This window comes from Sceloporus occidentalis, unplaced genomic scaffold (genome assembly GCF_023333645.1).
Source record: "Sceloporus occidentalis isolate IW3139 unplaced genomic scaffold, rSceOcc1.0.p SCAF_22, whole genome shotgun sequence".
NCBI classification, from domain to species: Eukaryota; Metazoa; Chordata; class Lepidosauria; order Squamata; family Phrynosomatidae; genus Sceloporus; species Sceloporus occidentalis.
In genome coordinates this window covers 12,876,927-12,900,298 of record NW_028317002.1, presented here as the reverse complement: position 1 = coordinate 12,900,298, position 23,372 = coordinate 12,876,927, and positions in this window count along the sequence as shown.

Sequence of the window (23,372 nt, the reverse complement as noted above, 5' to 3'; positions counted from 1 at the left end):
CTTCCTTTCCGGGTCTCCCCAGAACTCAATAAGTACCTCCAGTAGCTGATTGCCTTTGCCTCATAGTTCAAGGATTCACCACCTTCTGAAGTACTCTCACCAAAGCTCAGCATGATTACAGACAACAAGCTGATCAGCAACATGTAGCAAAACCAATGTTCCAGGATGGTGACCAAGTATGGCTATCATCAGCTCACATCAAGCTTGCCGGACCAAGCTGCCTGTCTGTTAGGCACCAAGACTCATCCACCTAACTCATGCTGCTTCATCCTCCACACTGCTCGTTGCTTGATTGTTACCAAGCTGTGGTGTCTGTTACTGTACAGTGAACATTCCCCTTGTGTCCTTGCTACAGCTGATTACCCTACTTGAACCTGCTTAATCTCCCAGCTTTTGACCTGATTAGCCTGAATATCTCCTGCTCCACAACCTCGACTTGTTAACCATTTGTGATCCTGTGCTGCCTAGCCTTTACCCTCCGAAATGCATATTACCTTTTTCTTGATTTGGACGATGAGGGCATACATAACTTATAAACACTAAAGAGCAGGGACCTCCTTTTCTTATGCGCTATATAACTGCACTTATTGTACCACTCCTTTTATTATTCTGTAATCTGTAAAGCTCTATGTAAATCAACCAGGACTTAAATAAAATAAACATACAAGCATATTTTAGGATAGAGAATCAAACCATTAGTATATCCTTGGGGGCCCGGTCGGGAGACAAAGCCTCCCCCAGTTTTTTTCTGAACAAGCAAAAAACATGGTCGGCAGCTCCGTCAAGCTTGAGATTCCCAATTAGAGGGGTCTGAAAGAGCCCTCACTGGCAGAGGCGTGTCCTTAATGACACCTGCCTGCTGGGACTGGATTTGATTTTCTGATGTGATCCAAGAGCAGCAGTGAGGTGGTTAAAAAAATAAATACATATTTGCCCGCAAACACCTTGTCAGTGCACCTGTGCAGCCTATGAGCCTATACCATATTTGTCCTCAAGCAGCTTGTCTGTGCCATCTTTGTCTCCCAACAGCTTGTCAGTGTCCACAAACAGATGACCTGTACTTTATTTGGCACAAAACAGCTTGTGTCATATTTGGTCATCTGTGGTCACTAAAACATAAAGAGACATACAGAGTGTACTTCAAAAGATGAGAAGGAGATAAAGAATGGGATTTGTTGGCAGACATTGAAAGGTGTAGCTGGGGGAGAGGACAATTCCAACACCACCTCCCTGCCTGTCTCCAGGTCTAGGTATGCGGCTATAGTGTAAACCACCGTAAGAGAGCAGCAGGAGAGGTGGTGTCAAAGGGTGTTAACCATGTTTCAGTAAGTGCAAGGAGACTGAGTTGGTTAGAGATAAAAAAGAGGTAACGGACAGCAACAAGTTTGTTGCACACAAAGCGTGCATTCCAGAATGTGCAGGAGAAAGGGGTGCTGGGGTTACAGTGGACTGATTTGAGATTGGAGGGATTGTGGTTGTTTGCACAGAAGGTGTAGGTTGAAATGGTGGGTCCAGTGTTGGAATTGACATCCCCTGAGCACAGAAGGAGGAAGATACAGACCTACAAGTGGGATTGATATTTATAGTAATGGGTTACCTTCACCTGTATTAGTTATTGGTATTTAAGTACCAGGGATGGGTGGATGGATTACCCAGTGTAACTCCTATCATGTGTCAATTTATGAAATGTCCACTTGGGTTGCCAGTGTAGATACATTTCCAAGCAAAAGGACACACAGATTTCCTCTCACACCACTCATGCTTACACACACTCCATCTCACACCACATACACATCTATGCAATGTGATAACCCTCCCTCTAAATATAAGGATCCTTATAATAAAAACATAGTGTCCATGACTTCATCCAGTTAACAATTTAATAAAATTCAGGCTGTATTAAAAAAAGAAAACACCTGTTTTGAAAGAAGACAATTGTTGAGATTGTCCAAAAAGGTATTACATTTGTGTTCAAATGACCTTGTTTACTAGGCAACAAAATGTCTCCCAGCATGTTACACCATCCCATATTGAGGGGCAATTGGCTGGAAATAGTTGGTATGTTCACTTGTGGACATAACGTCTAAAAATTACTATAAATGGTATGGATTTGCATATTAGGACTTATATCAATTGCTTCACTGAAAATGTGTTTTACCTGTTAATGTTGGGAGACATTTGTTGGCCTGCAATAATGGTAATGTGAGATTCTTTTCATTTCTGAGTAGAGAGGTTTTGTAGCTCTCCCAGAGGTGGTGGTGAATTAACACGCCTTAGTCAATGTGAGATATTTTGGATTTTTAGTTCAGCCACACATATCCATCAGGGACTCGATTCTCTATATGATAAATTTGTCCTGTGTCAACCAATATAATTTATGTCATATTATATTGGTTGACACAAGATATGTCCCATGGGCCATGTCCTAATTGGATAGCTTTTTAGATTGTTTGTGTCAACATTCTGTATTACATTTAGTTATATCTACAATAACTGGAACATTTATTTCTTTGTGTTCTATTTTAAGTCTTCACAAAGATGAGTACTTATGCATTGATATAACTTGCACATAATACTGAGAATCCATACATTACGTAGGGTAACTATGTGGTTTGTTCAAACAGTATTTTCTCTTGATTGTTTTATATTTGTTTATTTGAGTAACATCATTATTATTTTTTGTTTGCTTCATATAGTATGTAATTTTGATTATACAGAGCTTGTTTAATTCTTGTTTGTGATATTATGTCTATTAGGTCTGTGGACGGGGCAATTACAGGGTTATACCTGCATACCTTCCAACAGCTCCGAATTTCCCAGGACAGTCCAATTTTTGTGTAGAATTTGGGTCTGTCCCAGTATACTGCCTATATCTAAGACACACAGCATACACGCCTGTAAATGAGAACCAAACTACCCAGTATCTGTACTGGGTAGCCTAGAGCTCAATGCTGCAGGGTCACGCAGAGTGTGTGGCCCCCCCTTGGTCTCAGGATCCAGGAAGGAAATAATGGTGAGTACATGTGTTTTAGGTGTGTTTTTCCACCTATTGATGTTCTCTGTTGCCTCCCAACATGGTATTTTCAGCTATGTTTTAATTATTATGTTTTCACCTGTAGCTTACCACTCTCTTTATAAGAGGCATGGCTGTCTTATTATTCAGGCTGCTTTGGAATAAGTATGTTTAGTGTCTGGTCCTATCATGTACACCTTTTGTTCTTGTATTTACTGTCCAAGGTCATGAATACAGACTCTCTATTTGGGAGTTCCAGCAGGCATTTTTGTATTTTGCTTTATGTGATCTTGAAGTGGGACTTGGCACGCTGTAGCGCCCAGAAAGAGGTGACTAGCAGCACTATGATTGTGCTTCAATTTACAATGACTTGAGCTACCCTCGTCTATGTGTTTTCCCGAAACTAGAGATGTCCTGTCCTACTTCCTAAATATACATAAAACAGGCAGAATTTAGAGGATGAGGCAAGACTGGGCACATGCCTGCTTAGAATGTTTCCAAAGCTTTTTTTCCTGTCTGTAAAACGGCATGGCTCAGCTTTTATACTTCTCTGCGGGCCTTGTTCCTTATCTCTGGCCTATTTCCTTCTGTTCCCATTGTCTCTCTAAGCATTGTCTGTCTACCTCCCCTGCCCACCTAAATGGTCAAAAAAGCAAACAAGTATTTCTTTGTATCACATTTAACTTCCCTAATTCCTAAATCCAGCACATTGGAATTGAGAGCCTGTATTGAGGTTTACATAGGTGATATGGCATGCTGTTTAGTAAGTCTTATCATATTTACTAACAGTGACTTGATTGTATTTATTGCATATTTAAAAGTCATCGGCAGCCTTATATTAATCCTGCTTAATGAGCTTATTATTATGCATGTAGATGAGCAGTTTTGTCTTCATACATAAATTCTGGAAATGAGTTGCCTGAGTAACTCCATGATGCATGTACTAAGCGGTGATGTGTGAAATTAGTGTCACTGCTGTTGCCTAGAGAAAGCTGTCAAGACTGTCTTACTGTCTATGAAAATACTGGTATTAAAAGCATTATGTACGCATGCGCACAGAAACACACAAATATATATACTGTGTATATGATAATCAGTTTTACTAAACTATGTCACAGAGGCCAAAATCAGTCCATCCAACCAACAGCCAATGACATCTGCGCTATATATAAATACTGCCATCTGTCTAGACAATTTGTCAATTTTAGAACAAAAAAACTATAATGTGAGAAAGACCACCAAAAGTAATCTTGTGCTAGGGAGACCACCTTTCCTTTATTGGGTACATGAGTCTCCAGATCATGCTCCCTTTCAGACTTCTCCATCTACCCGTTCCCATCTACCCGTTCTGACCACCACCTTCTATCCTTTTCTCCAGTGCTAACCCCTAACAAGACAAACTTACAGCGTTCACCTCATACTTGTAGGCCATTACCAGACAATACCATTACCCAACTGTCAGCCTCACTTGAACCTCTCTTACCTTCCATGTTAACCCTTTCCTGCCCAGACACAGCAGCCTCTTTTTATAACAACACACTTGCTTCATCCCTCGACACCATAGCTCCAATTACTACAAGTTACCCCCGACAATTTAAACGCCAACCATGGCATACCAAAACCACACGGTTTCTTCAGAAGTGCTGCCGCACGGCTGAGCGTTATTTCAGAAAATCCAAATCCAGCGAAGACTTTACTCATTATAAATTCATGCTCCACACCTACAACTCTGCCCTCTCTCTCACCAAACAGCTCTACTTCTCCACTCTCATATCCTCTCTTTCTTCCAACCCACGACGCCTTTTTTCTACTTTCAACTCCCTTCTCTGTCCCTCCACACCCACACCACAAACCTCTCTCACTGCCCAAGATCTTGCTGCCCACTTCAAAGAGAAGATCGAGACTATTAGAAAAGACCTCTCTTCCTTACAACTCCCTCCTACACCACTCAACACCACTCTCTCCACTCCTACTATACTAACTGCCTTTTCCCCTACAACCGAAGAAGAGATAGCCACTCTTCTTTCTTCCTCTCACCCAACAACCTGTCCCCTTGACCCCATCCCTTCACACCTTACAAAGTCTCTATATCCATCCCTTGGTCCATCACTTACCCACCTATTTAATCTTTCTCTATCATCTGGAACTGTACCATCTGCCTTCAAGCATGCGCTAATCACACCAATTCTAAAGAATCCTTCCTCAGATCCCATCTGTTTGTCTAACTACCGCCCTATCTCTCTGCTTCCTTTTACCTCTAAGCTGCTTGAACGGATTGTGTACAACCGCCTCATTAACTTCCTCTCCTCTAATTCCCTCCTTGACCCTCTACAGTCTGGTTTCAAACCCCTTCACTCTACTGAAACAGCTCTAACAAAAGTCTCCAATGACTTGCTCTCTGCCAAAGCAAAAGGTCACTACTCTATTCTAATTCTACTGGATCTCTCTGCTGCTTTCGATACTGTTGATCACCACCTTCTTCTAGACTCACTTGCTTCTATAGGCATTCGAGATACAGCTCTCTCCTGGATCTCCTCATATCTGTCTAACCGTTCCTTCTCTGTCAACTTCTCTGGCAAGACATCATCGCCCCTTCCACTTTCGGTTGGTGTCCCCCAAGGTTCAGTCCTTGGCCCTCTGCTGTTCTCTCTTTATACTTCATCTCTTGGCAAACTAATCAACTCATTTGGCCTCCAGTATCACCTATATGCAGATGATACCCAAATCTACCTGTCTTCTCCTGATCTCTCTCCATCTCTCCTGTCCCGTATTACCAATTGCTTGTCTGTTATTTCTTCATGGATGTCACAACACTACCTGAAACTTAATCTTTCTAAAACTGAACTCATTATCTTCCCTCCCTCCATCTCCACTCCACTACCTGAATTCTCTATCACCATTAACAACACGACTATCTCTCCTACTAACCAGGCCCGATGCCTTGGGGTCATCCTTGACTCAAACCTCTCCTTCATCCCTCACATTCAGTCCCTCGCCAGATCCTGCCGCTTGCACCTAAAAAACATCTCTCATATCCGCCCATTCCTCACCCAAGAATCCACAAAAACCCTGGTTCATTCCCTTATCATTTCCCGTCTTGACTACTGCAACACTCTTCTGGTTGGCACTCCACTGTCTCGACTCTCTCCTCTACAGTCTATCCTTAATGCGGCTGCTAGGCTCATCTTCCTTGCACGTCGCTCCTCTTCTGCTTCCCCCCTCTGTGAAACCCTCCACTGGCTCCCAATTACCTTTAGAATTAAATTTAAGATCCTGGTACTGACATATAAGGCCATCCATAATACTGCTCCTCCGTACATTTCTGACCTCATTAGCAAATACTCTCCTACTCGATCCCTACGTTCCTCCCATGGGCTAAGGCTCTCCTCCTCACTCATCACCTCTTCCTTTTCCCGTCTACAAGATTTCACTCGAGCTGCCCCATATCTCTGGAATCTTCTCCCAAGGAACCTTCAGCATTCTCCCTCCCTCCCAACATTCAAGAAACATCTAAAAACCCACTTCTTCAGAGAAGCATACCATCTTAGCTGCTAGAACATCCTTGTCATCGATACAACCCCCACAATACCTCTCACCCTTTCTCTATGCCTTATGTTTGTCACCCCATTTCCCTCTAGATTGTAAGCTTGCGAGCAGGGCTCTCTCCACCAAATGTATCGGTTTGTCTTAGTCTGTCAATTCTTGTCTTGTCATATCCCTTGAATTTATGTATTGTATTAAGCGCTGCGTAAACTGTTGGCGCTATATAAATAAAGGATAATAATAATAATAATAAAATAATGTAGGTACTTGTCCCGCATCCAATGCAATATGGTTCCATTGCAATGGAAGAAAGCTTTGCTGATCAAGATTTACAGGAGCAAAGATTCCTATCACAGCATAACATCACTAATCCACTCAAAGACCATTCAGCATTGTTTAATGACACTTGACCAGCGCCGCACAAAACTCAGTGTTTCTAGCTCAAAGTTCAGCTGCATGTGTGGCCCAGAATTTCTTTGCTCTCACACACCAGTCTTCTTCTCATATAAGGCTGAAATGAAAGCACATGCTCATGCCTAAAATGAAATTTTGATTTCAGGCTCTCAAGCAGAGGTGAGCAGCCACATATGTGTGCTGAACAAAGCATGGGAAAAAGACTGCTGTGTGCTCGGTGTTGGTCTAGTGCTGTTAAGCAATGCTGAATGGTCTTCAAGTAGATTGGTGATGTGACTCTTGTTAGTTCACACTGTTGACATATGCTGCCATATCAGTACTATAATGATTTATTATTTATTGCAATCATATTGCTTAAGCTTATCACAAATACCGGTACTTGTGCAACTTGCTGTGCACGGCAACTCAGTGTCCTCATAAAGATTTAAAAGTTAAATACCAGGGGACAGTTGCCCTCTGCTCCACAACTCACCAACTAAAAGGACTGATAGCTCCCCTTGCAAGATGTCCAGAGCTGACCCTGCATAATGTATATTATAACACTATTTTTTAATAATCAATACTGGCTTGGTGAAACCATGCCCCTACCAAAGCCACACACCAAACAAAGCCACACCCTTGCCCCAGAAGGACAATACAAAAAATATTATCACCTTATCTTATACCAGAGGTAATGAGGCATCCAGTGGGGCCAAAATGACTGCAATACCACAATGTTTGAGAAGCCATATTGTGATCTATCTTAAAACAAGAGTTTTCACTCTCTAAAGGTGCTCCTAATCGCAGCTTGTTACCTGTATAAAAGACACCTGTCCACAGAAGCAATCAATCAGATTCCAAACTCTCCACCATGGCCAAAACCCAAGAGCTGTCCAATGATGTCAGGGACATGATTGTAGACCTACACAAGGCTGGAATGGGATACAAGACCATCGCCAAGCAGCTTGGTAAGAAGGTGACAACAGTTGGTGCGATTATTTGCAAATGGAAAAAACACAAAATAACTGTCAATCTCCCTCGGTCTGGGGCTCCATGCAAGATCTCCCCTCGTGGAGTTTCAATGATCATGAGAATGGTGAGGAATCAGCCCAGAACTACACAGGAGGATCTTGTCAATGATCTCAAGGCAAATGGGACCATAGTCACCATTGGTAGCACACATGAAGGACTGAAATCCTGCAGCGCCCACAAGGTCCCCCTGCTCAAGAAAGCACATGTACAGTCCGGTCTGAAGTTTGCCAATGAACATATGAATGATTGGAGCTGAAGGTTCAAGTTGCCAAACGTCAGCCTCGAAACCTTAATGACTTGGAGAGGACCTGTAAAGAGGAGTGGGACAAAATCTCCTAAAATGTGTGCAAACCTGGTGGCCAACTACAAGAAACGTCTGACCTCTTTAAATGTCAACAAGGGTTTTGCCACCAAGTACTAAGTCATGTTTTGCAAAGGGGTCAAATACTTATTTCAATGCAAATCAATTTATAACTTATTTGAAATGCGTTATTCTAGATTTTGTTGTTGTTATTCTTTCTTTCACTCAAATAAACCTACCATTAAAATTATAGACTGATCATGACTTTGTCAGTGGGCAAACGTACAAAATCAGCAGGGGATCAAATAATTATTTCCTTCACTGTACATACATCATGTAAATTTGACTTGACTTGCTTAGACTTGTGACTGCTGCTTACGCAAGCATAAATAATCCTTGGTCATATATAATGCTATATTGGGTACATTCCTTTTCTTGGTTCTCTCACCTTTTAATAAAGCTAACAAAAATCTCAACAAAAGATCCACTTGGAAGAAATTTAGTTTATTAAGGTTTCCACACATATACGTGCCTTCCCAGAAGATGGGAAGTGCCTCAGACCCTTATAGTTATTCCTGTGTTTCCACTGCAGTCTATACAGTATATCACCAGCCATGGAAATGACTGGATGGCCTCCAAAACTGAAGGACCACTTTCTTTTTTTCCTTCTCAGGGATTACTCTACAGTGACTAATTAGACTGGTTTTGTCAAAGATAGCCCCATAACAACCTAGTGAATTATAACCCCAAGGAACCTAAAGGTCCCCACTTTCAGGGAAAAAAATAAAATCAATTGCTTTGCTATTCAAATATACTGACACAGAATAGATGATTAATCTGCTGTTTAAATGAACAATTAGGCTGTAAATCATTTGGCATGATTGTATGCTAAAACTGCATACATTAGTAAAAAGATTGCATTCTTCAAATATGCTCTAAATGTATTCCTGTTGCTATTTTCATTCATTCAAAGGGTTATATAATTTGATTAGTAATTAAATTTGATGGTCATTCAAATTCAGCAGCCACGTTTATTAATTGATTGGCAACATTAATTAAAAGGGGCAGTTATTTCAATGCCCTGCACTGTTGCTTGCACATTATTTATATATTTTTGTGCGGTTTGTTTTAGTATGTACATTTGAAACTCATTTTCAAGGTCAATGTTCACCAGATGACTATTTCTACTTTTACATTCTAAACAGAGGTCCTCAGCTTTCCAGAAGTTCTCTATACATGCAAGAACTTGGAATCAAATCTATTCATAAATGTATTTCTTTTGGCATTTCCTGTCTGGGGCTGCAGGTGTAATTGTTTCTGTAATGCCATGTGCACGGATCATCCACATTAACTTGGCCGCAGGCAGCATAGCCCACAAGGTAAATAGCTACAAAATAAAAATTACATTAGGTTTTACTAGCACAATATCCTGTAGAGCTGAAAAATTACAAAAGTCTAACTATTGCTTTATGTAAAGAGGAACACACAAAAAAACACCTCAGAACTAAACAAAAATATCTTAAAACTGAACAACACCCCAACATAACTAATAAAATGAAAACATTTGCAGGAATAATTTATAAACTTAAGTGAATGTGAATTTTTTTAAAAAATGAAAAAATATGCAAAAGTAGAAAAAATATTTAAAATATTGATTTTATTACACAATTACAGAAAAGAGCATTGCGCAGACAACCTCCGCTGCTGCTGGCACTTCCGCCGGGGCTTCTATGAAGGAGCACTGGAAGGTCATGTCACGCTGGCGCTCCATCATAGAAGCCCAAGAGGAAGTGGATCTGGATCTTAGTCTTATAGTCTTATAGTCAGACCTCCATTTGCGGTATAAGAGGTATATTTTTCAGAGCAAATACGGTACTCTCATGATACAATCCTTCTAATATTGTGAAGTGTTTTCTACTGACTCATGAGTGTACATGTTGCAGGGAAATTATTATTAACTGTACTGCACTTGTGTTTCAAGACAAATACACGGAGATAATAGAATTAAATCTTATTTTATTAATAAACTACGTTATTAAAATCTAACAAAGTATTATAGGGGGCATAAATGAAAGTATCACCCTTGCTCATGATACAGATACTTGCCCCTTAGCCTTTTTTTCTTCTGAGGAATGCCAATAATTCTGCAATGGAAAAAAGGATCTAGAATATTTTGTGAAAACTGAAAGACAAGAAGCAAATGGAGAACAAGTAGCTAAATGCTATTGGTGTTAAATATAGATAGGTCTGCTTTTTTAAATATTTTGTAATAAAATTATACCTGGCACCTACAGAATTTCTTATAAACTAGTTTTGAAATACCCATAGAGGGGACCTAAAACCAAATATATTTTGTGTACGTTCATGCCCTTGATCTGTCCATCCCATATATTACATCCTTTTACTTACTTCAGCTCCTCCGTCTTTTTTGCCTTCTTAAGCTGATGAGTTTTATTGGCCAGCTAGTTCTTGTCCTTGAAGACAGCTTTGGGCTCCATGATCTTCTTCAGATTGTTTTTACTCAGCATGTGCCTCAGGTCTGTTGTGTATTGCACCTGTTTTTTTCTGGATCTTTCTCCAGCACTTTCTTTAACCTGCCATGGAGAGAAGTAATTATGAGGTACTGCAGCAGCACAGATGCTGGCTATCTGAATCTTGGCCCTACCATTGCTACCATCGATCATGAGGCATCCAGCGACACCAAACACTTACCTTTGGATGGGCTGTGACCGCTCCGGAGAGCGGTCACAGCCGCAGCTGCCGGTGATCTTCGCCATCAACAAGATGGCGGCGACCCGGGAAAAAGAATAATAAAAAAGAAAGAGTTCGCTAGATGGTCTCCTGACCCTCTAGAGAACTCTGGCTCCACTTGCAGGTTGAATACAGGTACTGCATTCAACCAAGCAAGTCAATGGAACCCAGCATTCTAATCACTATGTGATTAGTAAAATATAAAAAAAAAAATGGGAAAAAAAAAATGTGCTAACATTTAAAAATAATTATGCAGTGATGTCACTTGATGAACCATCCAGTACCAGCAAAATGTGTAAAAAAATATTAAAAAAATAAAATAAAGTTTATTATTTTGAGCAAGTGCTAAAATTTCTCAAAAATATCAACAAAGAGTTAAAATAAAAGCACTTCAAATACCCAATGGGGGTCTAATATATAAAAAAAATGGCTGATGGGGTAAATTGGAGTGGCCGAGCTCAAAGATAGGGCATAGGTACAGACTGAACAAAATGGAGAAAAAAGCGCACTTCCCAAATGTGGCATTTTAAATCTCAAACAACCCGACAAACCCATGCATGTCGGGTATCACTGCACTCAGGAGATGTTCCTGAACACACATTGGGGGGTTGTTTGACAGTGACATATACCAGAACCTGTATATCTATAACTAAAGTACAATTTGTGTGAAAAAAAAAATAAAAAAAATTACTATTACAAAGTTTGACAAAGTGTAGTTCTATAATTGGTGCATGGAAAGGGTTAAAATAACAGCATTTGGAATACCCTGGGGTGTCTAGTTTTCAAAAATATATGGTTTGACAGGGTTAAATTGAGTTAACCGGCTTCAAAGATGTTCCAAAGAGGAGACTGACCAGATTTGTTAAAAAAGATTTGGAAATCATAAAACGCTGCTTGTACTTATTGCCCTATAACTTACAAAAAACAGCAAAAAAACATAAAAACATTGGGTATTTCTAAACTCAGGACAAGTAGTAGAATCTATTTAGCTAGTTTTTTTTACTTGCTTTTTTAGGTGAGTAAAATTTTTCTAAAGTCATAAAATGTGGGTTTTTTTCAATTTTTCACCATGTTTTTTTTATTTTTTTTATAGTAAATAAGATGATCTGAAGAAAGCCCATCTTGTCCTGAAAAAAACAATATATAACTTATGTGGATACACTAAATGGGTGATGAGAAAATTACAGCTGAACACAAGCACCACAAAAGTGTCAAAACAGCCTCGGTCCCACAGGGTACAAAACAAAAAATGAGCCCGGTCCTTAAGGGGTTAAGGAATGGGTAATGAGGGTTGAGAATGTGCGGGCTTTGGAGGAGTTGGTGGCCTGTTCTGATCATCTTGGTGAGCGGCACCGGTGGACCTGGTTCTATTGGTCCCGATTCTTAACTGATCCCTCTACTCAAATGCTATTGGCCTAATTGGTGTGATTGTGTAGATTGTTGGCGCTATATTTTTTCCATGGCAGTGTTTTCCTGCTTGGTGCTGCTATAATGTAGACTGCCCTGCTGCATCAGGGTTTTGCAATTTACTTGTGTATCCATTGGCTGTCCTCTCTTTGTTTTTCCCTTCCCCCTTTGTTCCCACTGTGTGTTTCTATGTTGTGATAAAAACCAATAAACTTTGATTTACAAAAAAAAAAGAAAATTGCCTTATAACCATTCCCAGATTAATGGGCAGCATCAATTGCTTCTCTAAAATCATTGCAGATGTCTTTCATCCTTGGCATTGTGCTAACACACCTGAATGCTCCAGATCAGTAAACAGTTAAAACTTCAGTTTTTATAGAGGTGGTCACACTTGCTGATGATCAATTAATCAAGTGCATTTTATTAGCACCACCTGCTACTTAGCATCCTAATTCCTATGGAAGCAGCAAGGGTGTACTTAGTTTTTCAAATGTGGCTTCTCCATTTTGGATTTATTTTTATTGAATAAATCATGCCCCTGTGTAATATGTGATGTGTTGTTGTTCATCTGAAGCTGTATTTACCTAAATTTTAGACCTGCTAAGGAACAGATGATTGTTATTATGTCGTGATACGTAAAGCCACAAATTTTTTGGTGTCTTTTCTTTTCATGATGTTGTTTGACACATTCAAGTGGGGTTAGCGAAAAGGAAGGTCAATAAAGAAACGGCAGACTCAAAAAGGAGGGCTTGTAATTAATGCACACTTTTTTTTTTTTTTTATAAAACAATATTATCACACCAACGTTATTATGAGTATCTCTTGAAACACCAACCTTGTTGAGGACCCGTCCCTTTTTCCAACTTGGTAGCTCTTCATGCCTGCTGCTGGGTTTCCACCTCTGTCCTAGTTAGTGTCTCAGCATGTCCATTCTATCCATCGTCTACTCTTTCTCATTTGAGAGAGACTAATGAAAAGTAACATCGAAAATATTTCAGGTGGAAGCTAACACCAAAAAGCATGTAACATACAAAGTTTTTTATAATTATAGCATACTGTAACATCATGTTTATTGTCTGATTTTTGCTTATTTGTCTGATGCATGATTCACTTATCAAACACTTTTTTTAATTAAAAAAAACTTTTTTTTCTTATTAGAATGTGTTATGACACTCCTTTTGTTATTGAAATATACTTTTGATATATATTTATGGATTGCTTCTCTCCAGGGTTTTCCTGTAACTTCCTACTGTTTCAGCATCTACTACCTTTGCTGCAAAGACATTTAATAAATCTGACACTTTTTTTGTGTGTTTGTTCTCAATAGTAGGTGCCTTGTAGCCTCCCCCATCATAGATGTAAAACATAAAACAAACTGTTATTTGCTCTATCTCTCGCTTGCCGAGCTGCTTAACGAATGCCATTGAATTCCTTGGTCATGATTATTACGGATGCTCCTATCAAATCCTTCAAGAGAACCCTGGAAAAACAGGTGCAAAAATGACAACTATATTAGGTTCTATGGCAAAAGGTGCCCCATAGTGATACATATTTAATATCAAGTTTCAGGTCAGCCCAGTCTCAACATGGGTGATGGTTTTAATCAAACGATAATTCATTTAATTCCAGAGCTTGGAATTTACAAAGAATCCTCCAGTAGGTTTCTTCCCTGTGGGCCCTGGAGGCTGCTGACAATACTGTTTGTCTGTAGCTTCTATTTATCTTCCCAAGGATTGGCATTTTTAAGTGCCTGCTTATGTGAAAACAGAAAAAGTATATTTAATTGTGTGTGTGTGATCCATTGTATTCTCCCCTGTGGGGGATCTCAAAAATAATCAAAATGCTTGTTTACAATGGCTATTTTTATCCCCTCTGAAAACCTCTGCATGGCTTTTTAACTTTGCATGTTAAGCTGAACCCAATCGTCTGATCTGGTGCTTGCCAATAATTCCTTGCCAGTAACATTTATAGGCAATCCTTTTGGGGCCTCTGAAATAAACCTTCAGAAGGGGTCAGAAGAAAGGCACCCAACATCATTAGGGTATATGGCAACAAGACACTGTTAATGTTCAGTTTTCATTTAAACAGTCTCCCCTTAAATAAAATATTTTTTGATGAACATGGATGTATTAAATACTAGATTGCTAGTTCAGTGTATTTATTTCACCCTCATCAATTCACTTAAGGCAACTTACAAGGATTTTGTTTGGTTGGTCACCATTTGGTTGGTCACTGCCTTGTGGGCTATGAAGGCTGCCTTTCACCCAGGACACCCCCCCCCCCTAACAATGAGGCTTTCATTTTTGGATTTTGCTCAAACACAAGGAGAGACGTTGCAGCAATAAATAGGTAACAAAGTCCTGATTAAGCCTTCTAAAGTCTTCCTTTGTGGTACAGTCAGATTTCCCACACAGTATATATTTTATTATTTGGTCGATGCATTCCTGATGCAGCTGTCACGGTATCTGCTCTCAGCTCCAGAAAAAATAGGTGTTTTGACGTCACTAGCTGGGTTCTTGGAGACAGTGACATAACAGAATGTCAAACATGCAGCTACAATAATAATCTCCGTAACCCAACATTTCAATTGTCACATTGGTAACCAGTTGGTAAACAGGAAGTGTCTGTCTTATCCAAACGTGGTTCCAAAGGCTGTAGGGGTCAGCAATGATGGGCCATTCACAATAACCTAAAAACTATGAGTTGCAACTCAAGCTTCGAGCATTCAAAAAAACTACAAAAATAAATCTACAGTATCTATTCTGTACCCATTGATATATTTGAATATTTTATATCAAAACATTTGATACTTCCCCTTTAAGTGATAATGAAAATCAGTTCCGTTGCCATTAATCTGGTACACTGCATTCTTCTATCTCTGTGTTTGATCTCTGGTTCACTCTTCCAAATGGGGTGCACATCCATTTGGGTAAAAAAATATTTTGGACAGAAAATAGTGTGACTCAGTATGAAATAAAGGCTTAGCAGTAGAACAAATTGGTAATGCACTTACATTTCCAAGGACATAAAACAGCTTGTCATGAAAAAGTATTTAATTCTTCATAACCAGAATAATTAAAAAAACATAGCAACAATGGCACAGTATCACTCAATATAGTAGATAAGGTAAAGCACTTACAACAAATGAAATGTTCGAAAGTGTGTAGAAAATAATCATCACAAAACGTGGCTACCGCCCAGCGGTAGGACCTTCCCAGTGTATGCCTCTTTCTCAACCCATTTCGCCGGACAACCGGCTTCCTCAGGAGATAAGTCCATATACTTCCTGATGTTGCAAAGAATAGGTTGCCCATTTTCCCAGTATTTTTTGGTTTCTATATGAACAATGTACAAAGTTATAGAATATGTTTGTGCTTCAAAGATACTTACATGCTCAATGAGTGTATGTACATATAATTAAAATAACACAAAAATATATTAGTGCTTAAACGTAAGGTATTCGATATTCATATTGTTTCAATCCTTAAAACATCAGTGAAAAAAATGGAGCACTTAAACCACAACCATAATTTAGTGCAGATTATTTTGAGTACGAGTGTTATTAATATTAAGAAAGGTCTTGCTCAGGTTAAAGAGCTTGCATCAGTATCCTGTATATTAGGTGGAGTCATGGAGTTAAACAATGTGATACAGAAGGAATATTTTGTGAAGAGAAAATGAATCTATATGTTTTAAAGGTAATTCTCACAAATAAAAACATACCTTTTCTATTACCGTGAACATACATACACACATTATTTCGCCTTCTAAATATTAGAAATGTAACTCAAAATTAGTTTTAAACCTTTGGTGATATAGTGTGTGTGTATAAAAGCTTTGTGTTTATAAGGCAAACTATTGCATTAGAGTTTTATTTAATTTACATATTTGTTAAGTAAAGCGGCAATGCATGCTGTATCTTAGACAAAATTATGTGCTTTTCCAGTGCTTATGGTTTGTTGGAGACGTGCATGTTCCTCATTGTAGAACACCTGGAGAAAAGCAAAATACATTTGAGGTACATAAAACATTTGAGAGTTGAGAAAAAAGATTGGGCAATAGAGAGACAAAAATGAGAAATGTGAGACGAGGGGGCATAACAAACCTAGGGGGAAAAGGGCTAAAGACACTATAAAGGGGCAATAATTATAGTGGTGGCAGAAAGAGGATAAAGTAAACTTAGAACAACAATATCACTTAATAGAGAAAGGATCTGGTGCTGGGGTTTGTAATTAGTGTTCTTAGTCTCGGGGCTTTTTCCACCAGACCTAGGATAAATGCGGTATTGCTAAGCTTCTCTGTATGACAGATCCAGGGCATTACATGCTATACATATACCGTATTTATCGGCATATAACACACACTTTTTTAACTAAAATATGAAGCTAAAACCCTACCTGCGTGTTGTAAACCGATAAATCCTAGAGCTGTACAATCTTCCCCTGCACAGCTCTCTCGTGCGCCCTCTCTGATGCTGGGAGCCGGGTGATGACGTTACTCCGGCCCCGGCATCAGCACAAAAAGTAAAACACTGGAAGATAGAGGACCCATACCAGATCTCGCAAAAGGTAGGTAGTCTGGATTGGCAATATATAAAATTAATGTGTGTGTCTGTCTTTTTTTATTATTTAAACTTTTTTACTCAAATTTCCTTGTTACACACCAGTGCGTGTTATACGACGATAAATACGGTAAGTAGGGCTGCCATTAGAAATATTGACGCCCAGTACAGACTTAAAGCCTGGGCTCTCATGCTCGACCCATCAGCTCGCCCCATCTTCATTCCATTATCCCACCCATTGCCTATTATGCTCATGTCCCACCCATCACCCCATATTATGAGAGCAAGGGCATAAAGAGTTTTCTACTAATCAATTACTCTTTTAACTTTGTATTAGTCAACACAACACCTTGTTTGAACACAGGAGTGATGGTTGCTCTGTATTCCTATGAAGATATTTGATTCCAAATCAGCTGTTTTCAGCTAAAATAGTCATTTACAAAATTAACACTGTTTACATTGTATTTCTGATCAATTTGATGTTATTTTGATAGACAATATTTCTAAGTGATCCCAAACATTTGAACAGTAGTGTGTGTATGTTTGTATTTGAAACCAATCTTCTGTGTAGGGAAATATTGATCTCCTATTCTCATGCACGATGGGCGTGATTAGTCCTCCTCATTATGTTATATCTGCCTTATTGTTAAGTCATTGGTCATTTCTATATCATTCTATATTCTCCTTAAAGAGCATTATTTTTATGGGAAACTTCCATAGTGTTTTTGTTTATTCCAATCAGTTTCTGAGCATGGGATATGGATTTAACCTTTCCAACTTTTTTTCCTTCCTGGGCATGTATTTTAATGATTGTGCTTTTTTTGCGTGCAAAAAATGTTGAGGTTTTTGCTGTGGGCACCTTTGCTCTATTCTGATGAGCTGCTCTTTGAACTCTTCTGCCTACATTTCTTCGCAAGCCCCAGAGTCACATACAAAAAACCAGACTCTTTTCTAAATATAAGAATTGTAACTCAAAACTAGTTTAGTTTCTTGGGTAGTAGACTCATTAGAACTTTCTGTTTGCTTACAATAATTAGCAGAATATTTGTTTTCAAGAGGAGTATTATTTCTGTATATGTTTACCTATGGGATGACACATGCGTTTTCACTATGTTTTTGAAGTGGGTGGTGTCAGAGAGCCAGGTCATCCTTGCTTTTATACTATTTTTATGATTTAATGTTTGTGGGTTGGGCAGTGAGGACTTTAGGTGCATGCTGGATGTCCTCAGGGAGATGGCTCAGGACTTCGTACAGCCTTGTCTTTTCTATGCAATTGTCTTCTGTCTTCCTCAAGAAAATACCTACTCATTACATTATGGTCTCAAAGCAGGACCTGCAGATATAGAAAACATTTTTGGCCCAGTACAATATGCATATATGTAGAGTGCTGCAATTCGAAGCTTGAACTATCAGGAACAAGTTGACATATGACTAATAAGGCTTAACATTTCAATTGTGATTGTTGTCACCGTGAAGGCACCTTTTACTCCCAGAACTCTGTTGAATTCCTCCAGGCTATCGATACAAATTTATTGTTGCCCCTACCAAGACGGCAGCCTGATTTACTCATTTGTATGGGAGAACTTGGCTTCCCACAGGATCAATTGCATATATGCTGGCGTGGCTTCCAGGGTTTACAGTGGGAAAAGGTATATCACAAGTGTTATGCTCTTAGGTTTGTACTGTCTTCCATTGTTTTGATTATTCACGATGGAGGTAACAACTTGGGCAAAATGCATAAGGGGATCTTATTCATTTTGTCCAGTTGGATCTGGCTAAGTGTTATGCACTGTTTTGGCAAGTTACTTTGGTGTGGTCAGAGGTGGTTCCTCAGCCAGCATGAAGAAATATGTCCAAACAGAAGGCATTGGAGTGGTGCCGTAGGGAGTTTAATGTTGCTATTAGAAGTGGTTAAAGTTATGTGTAGTGAAGGGGTTCATTTGAATAGTATAGGCTTGGATATCTTCAACTCAGGATTGCAATCAGGTATTGACAGAGTGCTATCTGCAAGGGGAGGCCCGCTACAGGGTCTAAGGTGGTAGTGGGCTTGGGGAGGCATGTCCTGAAGACGGCTTATGGCTTATGTGGGATCTGTGTCTTCTCAGGATGTAAGCATAAGCAGTCCTGATTGGAATTGAAAATGACCCCTGCCTAGGCAAGCCTGGGCTTTCTGTAGGACCTCTTCTTGTCACATACACATTAGAATTCCTGTAACAGCCACAGCATCAAACACGATGTGTACTATTTGTACCGGTATTTATAATTTCACATGAACAGGTGTTATTGGTACTTTACAATTCTCCTTACAATATTTAGTATTATACAGACATATTGTAATTGTATATATACAGATGTCATTAGAGGAAGTATTACTAGTAGATAGACACTCTAAATAATACAGGTCATTGCTTGCACTGTCCGCTAGAGAATCTCTACTCTGTAAATGTGTCAGGTGCTGAATACAGGGGCTATGCTAAGGCAGGTTCAATTGGTGCATGCCACCCACTCAACCAAGTGGCCTAACAGGATGGACCACATGGAAAGTGCGTGCTGCCATGACGACAGGGCACCATGCGGGGTAAGAGGGAGAGCTATGTGAGCTGCATGGATGATTAGAACGATTAATTGTGTGTATGTAGGTGTTTGATGTTATAGTGAGTGCATATAGTAATGTGGGCATAGTGCTAGTATGTGTGTGAGTATATTGCATTAGCATGTGTTTTAGAGTATGTGCGTATGTTACTAAATAGGGTTAGCATGAGTGTATGAGCTTTAGTGGTGACTCCACTCCAGGTTTACTCATTTGTATGGGAGGAACCTTGGCTTGTAGTAGCGGCATCTACCCTTGACCGTGATCACGGTAGCACGGTAGGCCAAAACCATTGCCTAAAGTGGAGGGGATGTCCATGCCTGTGGAGGGGATGTAACACCTGTAATTCCCATCAACTATCCACCAATAAAGGCCACATACAGAACTAATGAACCAGGTGCTATGGATTCACCCCTGCCTGGTAACCAATCCAGTAAGGAGCTTGTTCAGCAGAGGGGAGGAGTAGATACTATAAAAACCCCTCCAACTATGAACACTTTAGTCCAGTGTTCCAGAACTTTGGTTCCTGTATGTATGTATGTGGACTTCAGCTTCCTGTTCTCCTCTGCTCGCTCTGCTACAGACCCTCTATTGGATTACGCCCTGACCTATTGAATTGTTTGCTGACACCGCTTTAGACTATCCTCTGCTTTTATGCTCCCAGTCCAATCCTGACAGAGTTTTTTTATGTGTAAGTGTATGGTATTAGTGGGTTCTAAAGCTTGTTTACATGTTAGTATGTGTGTTTTAGTTATGGGAGGGAGGAATTTTTTACCCTGGCGTTACTAACCCTAGGCTCACCCCTGGCTGCATAGTTATCTCTTGCTACACTTTTCGATGTTCTTTCTGTTTACTTACTTTCATCTTCACATAAGAAATGGGTGTCATTTACTGTCCTCATATAATACTAGAGGACGAAATCACAAAGTGGCAGATACAGACTGAGCTGCAAAACAATCCCTCCCTGTAGTGTCTATGTACTGACTCTTTACAACATTCTTGGCAGAAATAAAGTGCGCAACATGGATAAAATTAGTCTGGAGAAGCAGAACTCCAGTGGGACAAAAATCCAGTGTATCTGTGATGGAAAGGTTAATTCAGAACTGTGTCTTTCACTCGCTTAATGTCAGGACTATCTCAAGCGTACGGAAATACCCCAAAATCACTGACTTCTGGTTTCTTTGCTTCAAGTGAGAATGCTTCCAGCTGTGCGCCAATAATAACTTTTCACTTAAACTGCTCATGGATTTTTTTTGTCAGATTGGTTGTATAGATTGGGGGATAAAGGGCCTTAAATTACATTGGTGTACAGTGAAAATAAAGAATTTAGACTTTCTAAATATTTCCTCCTCTCAAACCTTATATTTTAGGGTGTGATAAAGGTCAAGGGCCAATGTAACGATCAAAGAAACATTTAGAAGACTAGAAAGTATAGTGTATTTTTGTTATGGTATAACTTTTATTTTTGAATAAAAGTTTTCTATGTAATTATAAATAAATTGAGATGTTGTTATCCTATGAAACTACAGGTTTACCTAGTCACAGGTTTAAATTGCTCTCGGTTCACAAAGATTCTCTATTAAAATTAGGTTATCTGTAAAATTTAGGTGGTTAAGTATGTAGGCCTTGCTGTTTCTTGCCCCACCCAAACTTAATGAATCATCGGTGGCATACTTAATTACTGGATTTTACTAAAACATGACGTAAAGTCATGATTTTATGAAAGACACGGAGGCTCATATTGTGCATTAACCCTTTCTTTACTCCAAACAGCAGCAAAGAAAAATAACATTGATGAAAGCAAAAATCCAATAAACATGAGAGAATACATGCCCCTCCAACATATTAATCATAATAATAACAATATAAAAGGACTAGCACAGCCCCTAATCTTCCTCTTTCTTTGACTGGAACACGAAACAGCCCAGCAGATCAGGAGAAACAAAGGAAACCGATCCTGAACAAATTCCAGAAAACTGCAAAACCACCATCTCCGGAAATACGAAAACTCTGCTACGGAAGTGCAACGAAGACGGAGAAATTGGCATCAGTCTCAACCTAAAAAACATAAATGGACAAGGATGTAGAATCGATTAGCCCAAAGACACCGACACCGAGGATAAAGCAGAGCACCCATTTCAGACATGAACAACCTCCACAGAACAAGACTAAAACACAGAATGAGGGAAAAATCACAACACCAAACCTGGAAACTGGGAATCCATCGAAAACCACGAGAAACAAGCCTGGAAAAAAGGGAAGGGAAAATATTTTTTTCGAAAAGTAAATAACAGGAAAGATTGTTGAAGTGGTGGGACAATATTCGCCTCTGTGTCTTTCATAAAATCATGACTTTACATCATGTTTTAGTAAAATCCAGTAATTTTATTTCAAGACACGGAGGCTCATATTGTGCAAGTTCAAGCTGCGAAACCACAGAAGAAAAAACATGGTCAATAGGTCTAAAATAAAACTCTCGAAAAGTGGACTCCCGGGACCAATCCGCCGAACGGAGGATATCTTCCAGATGACCACCTAAAGCCAAGGTTTTGGATGCTGCCGCACTTCTAGTGGAATGAGCCCCGAACCTGGATATGTTCAGGCCAGCAAGACCCATAACCCATTTGACCCAACGGGACAGCGTAGGCGAAGAAATAGGTAGATGAGGATGCCTGAAAGATAAGAACAATTGCGGAGCATCCTCGCTTCTGAATCGGGAGGTTCGAGCTTCATATTCCTTGAGGCAAAGAACTGGACACAACGCCGGGTTAGTCGGGAAAGCAGGATAGACGACAAACTTAATAGCAGTCTTGGTGCGTCTAGAAATATCAAACTGAACGCCCTCTGGAACGAAAAACCTGGCATTCCAATCCAAAGCACGGACGTCAGACACCCGCTTGCAAATTAGGCAAAACAACATGACCAGTTTGGCCGACAGATGACGCAAAGAAAGATCAGAGTTAGAAGGCCACGAGAGAAACAGGTTCAGCACCACGTCAACATCCCAGGTGCAAGAGTATCTCGGTTTGGGAGGTCGCGAAAGACGGACTCCTTTAAGCAGGCGACAGATTATCGGATGCTTACCTACGGGGACACCGTCATACCCCAAATGCGCAGCAGAGATGGCAGACCGATAGAGGTTGATGGTCTTGTAAGCACGTCCCTCATCAAAGAGGGAAGAAAGGAAAAGAATAACTGAAGTCACAGGCGCTGAAAAGGGATCCAAATCCCGCTCCAAGCACCACGAAGCCCAAGCCTTCCAGGCTGCACGGTAAGATCTGTGAGTGCCTGGTGCCCAAGCTCCTGCCAGGAGACGCTGAGCTGAGACCGAAACACCAGGGATCCCGGAAACCAAACATGCCAGGAGTGAAAGGCTGCCATCCAGAATCAGAGGATGAGGAGATCCGGAAGGGTCCAGGAGCAGGGGAGATTGAGAGTGGAGCAACCGAGGGACTTCCACAATCAGATCCAGAAGGCTGGGGAACCATGGCTGAGAGGGCCAAAAGGGCAACACAAGCACTATGGTCGCCCTCTGTCGACGAACCTGAAGGAGCGTCCTGGAAATCATCGCAAAGGGGAGGAAAAGCGTAATGGCGACCGTCCAATCTTGAAGGAAAGTCTACTGCGAGGGCGTCTGGATCTGGCCTCCAACTGTAAAAGATGGGGAGACAGGAATTGAGCCGAGAGGCGAACAAGTCGATGTGGATAGGACCCCAAATCTCTATAATAGATCAACTGAGGTGGCCAGAGTCCAGTCGCTGGCGTCCGACAGGTAGCGAGA